Genomic DNA, 4843 nt, shown 5'->3' with positions numbered 1-4843 from the left:
TTGATTTGCAGGATTTTGAAAACGCAGGAATAGGACACGGCAATATTACAAGTTTCAAACTAATATTACAAATGTTAGGAGTAATGCTGCACCTACGAAGAGGGAATTACTAGGAAGTTTACGTAAGAACTTTCGTTACTTTAGGTGGATGCAGCATTATCGTACAAACTAAAATCCACCGCCCTGACAAGTCACTAATGGGAAAATAAGTTTTCGAGTCTCTGGCCACTTGATGTTTCAAAAAAAAATCAACTTCTGCGGAGACTTTGTCATTTAGGCTTAGACGCTTGCGGTGATCAGCACGCCATTCATTGTTGCGCCAGAGAACGCCAAACCTCATTACCTTGAGCACACTTGCCTCCAGAACAAAGAACCTGGCCAATTTAATCTCAGATGTGCTGCCTCAGTAGTCAATCAAATCAATTTCTGTAAGATGGAGATCAAGGCATTCGGTGAGATTGTTATAGTGCAACACATTTTTCACTTTCGGGTCTTTTTTTATCTGCAAAAGAAGAGAACATATTAGAGCAGCTGGCTGCATAAGATTGCCGTGTCATCAAGAGGTACCAATATCATTCGCTCATACGATAGGGTTGGCTGGCTAGTGATATTTTTTTACTCTCTCTCTCTCTCTCTCTCTCTCTCTCTCTATTTTCTCTCATTTAACTAGGAGCACGTGAAGAGCTTGGGCATTTGTTGCCTTCCACTATGTGGCCGATGCCATATTTCACAAAAGTATGCCACATAATACGCATCGATGTCAAATCAAAAGATTTTGGCACCGCTCTCGCGATGTGAGAGAGTTGGCACCGTTGTGCACACAGACCCACATGTATAAACAAATCAATCAAACCAACTACACCAGCCTCTCACTCTCACAAACAAGTGTTTTTATTGCTTCAGTCCTCTCTCTCTCCCACTCAGTGTTTTTTCATTACGTGAGTTAATTTGGCACCGGAGCAAAGTAGGTGATCCAGATTGGGACACCAGGTGAGCAATGGAGGGGCATCGATGCCAAATGCATCACAAGTGAATTTGGCACATGTTTTGGCCTACATAGCCCACTTTTGTAATACTACCTCGTATTTAGTATAAAATTTTGACCATAGATTTACCTAAGAAAATGCAATGCATGTCACTAAAAATTACACCATTTGAAATTATGTTCAAATATGAATCCAACGATATAGTCCTTAGTGACATGCATTAACATTTTGTCAGTTAAATCTATGGTCAAATTTTGATACTACAAAATTGGAAGAGTAAACCAGGACGGAGGAAGTACTTGCTCTTAGGGTAACCATAAGTTACTTTCCACTATGACTAGCCTAGGCTACTATAGTAGTACAGCATAAAAATGATGCAGGTGATCACGTGAGAAAAAAAATACTAAAAACATTTCTTTCGGTGTAGTGCGTAGATGCAGTTTTGAACACTACACTTGTCATCGTAATTTGGGAAAATTACGAAAAAATTGAGCTACATTGTGATTGCTGTTTACTTATAGGAAAGAAGTTTCACCTCGATGAGTAGCTTCTCCGTGCACGGAAAGCATGTAAGGAATCCAACAGCTTGATCCAGATTGGGGCCGATAGATTTTAGTGCTAAGATCTTCACTGTGCGCATGGACTGGGTCAAGCTTGTGGGAATCATTTTCTGGAAGACGGTCGTAAATACATCAAGAAGAAATTTGAAAATGTGAATTTCAAGAAGATGGAGAAGAAGATGAGTGTTGTACCTGAACGATTACGGATCCAATAAAGAGTTCGGAGAATTTGGCAGATGAGTACACCAACGCTGTCAATTTTGGCGCGTCAATGACCCTGATTTTTGTTGGACCTTCTAGATCCGATACAAGCAATCTCTCAAGGAAAGGCGCATTCTCAATGACCATAACGTGGAACAGCTGGAGTGATCTCTTCCCAATTGATGTCTTGTTGCGGTGCCAGCAAGACACATAAATCCATCGGAGATTCGTCGAGGCGATGTGGAGGCTAATGAACCCGTGGATCTGCTCAAGACGAAGGTACTCGAGCGCAGTACAGCTGCGGAGCAGGTGCCCCATAGCTTTCTTCGAGATGACAACGTCGAAGAGGCCGAGCTGCTTGAGTTGAGGGAGAAGAAGAGCGGGCGCGGCATTAATCTAGGGAAGATAGCAGGAGCTGAAGCTGGCGTGGCGCAGCGTTGGCGTGAGGCGGAGCGCGGACGGCGGCAAATAGCCACATCGTCCAGCTTCAAAGCTGAGCTCCTCGAGCTGATCTAGGGCGAGGGATAAGAACCACTCATTGAACTTGGGTTGGACCTTGCAGTTGGTACTAAACATGCGGATGTCAAGGCGTTTGGCTGGCCCAGGGTGCGATGAAAGGATCTTGGAGACTGCGGCCATGCGTTTGCAATCCCCGTCGCAGAGGCAGCTGTCGACGGTGAGGTTGAGGGGGACGCAGTGCCAGAGGGGGCGCCACCGCCGGGAGAGCAGGGCGGTCCGCACGACAGATTTGGTGGGGAGGAGGCCGATAATGACGAGCAGCGTGTTGTCGGGGAGGCTGATGATGAAGTCCAGGCTCGCCGGATGCGGTTTTGGCTCGAGCCGCCTCCGCTTGTTGGCTGCCTTGCCGTCCATCTCAACCGGCGGCGACGCTGGTGTACACGTGTGCTGGTGTGTGTTGTGTGCTGGGTGTGCGCGAGTGCGTCCTTCTATGCATGCCGCCGTGCAGTGGTGAATTGTGCGCGAGTGCGTCCTTCCCGCGCAAGAATTTTGTCCTTAATGCGCCCTCAATTTACTAGCGTGCGGGGTGCTACCCCGAGTGGTTTCAACTTTGTTTACTTCACCGCGTGTCATATGGGCCTCTAGTTTACTTATTTTCACCCACTGCCACATTGGCCAGCACACGAAGATACAGAACACGAGCTGACAAGGCAGCATGTGGATTGGTTGACCGGTCAACTAAACAATATACAGAGCTATACGCTGACACAGTGAGCGTATAATCTGTCGGTATAGAGAGTTCGAGTGAGAGGGGAGGCCCGTGAGAGATAGCAGAGAGAGAGAGAGAGAAAGAGCTACTCCCTCCGTTCGATAATGTAGTTCTAACATTTTTTTAAGTCAAACTTTTGAAACTTTGACCAAGTTTATAAATAAATTACTTATATCTACAATACCAAAGATAAATGATAGTATGAAGTAAGTACATGTTGTGATGAATCTAATGATCGTTCCAGATGTAAATGTTTTTCTCCACATATACCTAGTCAAACTTGTCTGAGGTTTGACTTTTCAAAACATCCATATGCTTATGGACGTGACAGAGTCCCTAACAAGAGAGAGAGAGAGAGAGAGAGTGAAAAAAGTGTGTGTGCGTGTGTGAAAGAGACATGGACAACACACGATAAAAGTAGAGAAAAAGCGTACGTGTATTATGCAAACATATCACACATGCATCTTCGACAACAGAGGCTAGGTGAGGAGATAGTGTGTGGTTGTTTGGAACCGAGAGAGCAAGACCCCTAGCACGTGGCCAAAAGGGGTCTGACAAACAAGGCAGAGAGGTCGAGAGAGACGTACGGAGAAAATGCAGACATGGGGAGGCGAGAGTGTATGTTTGTCATAGAGAGAGCCCCTGGAGATCGTGATGGGACTACATGGGTGGGAGATCGAGTGACAAGGTGTGTGCGCGATAGAAGATGCCCCGAGAGATATCGAGATAGACGTATGGATGGAAGGAGACAATACGTGTGTTCCTGATGGCTAGTAAGAGATAATCATACTTAGGATCGAGGGGGGGAGTGCTTGCACCTATGATGGATTGAGGGATTATGGTACTTAGGGGGTGCGTGTCACATGGAGAGAGAACAAGGGAGGAGAGTGTTGGATGGCTCTATATGTATAGCGCGAGCAAGACATGTGTATGTGTGAACCAGGGAGATATAAGGCCAGTTTGGCTTGCGTCCTGAGCAACTTTTGCCTGGTCTGGGGTTGTGGCTGGATTTCATGCACGCTTGTTTGGTTGCTACCCTGTGAAAAAGAAAGCCCGCCTGTCCTGGGTTCCCTTGCACTTTAATTAGCCTGGCTGAACTCCAGACACTGCAAGTAGCCTGGCCCAGGCGACCGATTTCAAACGCCTGGCCGTGCCTGGTCGTGTGGCCACGAGGCTAACATCAACATGGATGGATATTAGCATTAAATAATTGATGCATGGATTGATTGATGGGACGTTGATGCTTTGCCTGGCCCAGGCATGAACCAAACACTTCAGCACCACACAAGCCTGGCCAGGCAGAAATATTTTACATCTCACGTCCACACCAGACAGTACCGGCCATCAAGGCATGAGGGTCAGGTCATGAACCAAACTGACCAATAAAGTTTGAAGAGATTGAGGAGCTCCGATAAGGCTGAGTGGTGCGTCAGATAGCTGAGAGGGGGAAAGAGATATTCCATCCGCTCGATAATGCAGTGCATGTAAACAAAATTAGAAGTCAAACTTTGGAAACTTTGATCAGGTTTACACAAATGTTATTTATATCTACAATACCAAAGATACATCATACAAAACTACATCTCATGGTGAATCTAATGGTATATGTTTGCCGTACTAGATGTAATTCTTTTTCTCCACGTACATGGTCAAACTTTGTGATGTTTGACTTTTCAATAAATCTGTATACATATAGGAGGGACTGCGTGTGCCTACAATTGAGTGAGAGACCATCATACTTGGCTAGCTGGGCATGAGATTGTGTGTGCGCGCGTGTGAGATGGAGAGAGAACGAGGGGGAGAGATAGAGTTTTAGATGGGTCTATCGAGTGAGAGTGAGATATGCATGTGTATGTGTGACCCAGGTG

The sequence above is a fragment of the Triticum dicoccoides genome, chromosome 1A (assembly GCF_002162155.2).
Source record: "Triticum dicoccoides isolate Atlit2015 ecotype Zavitan chromosome 1A, WEW_v2.0, whole genome shotgun sequence".
NCBI lineage: Eukaryota > Viridiplantae > Streptophyta > Magnoliopsida > Poales > Poaceae > Triticum > Triticum dicoccoides.
Note: the sequence above shows the minus strand (reverse complement) of the source record.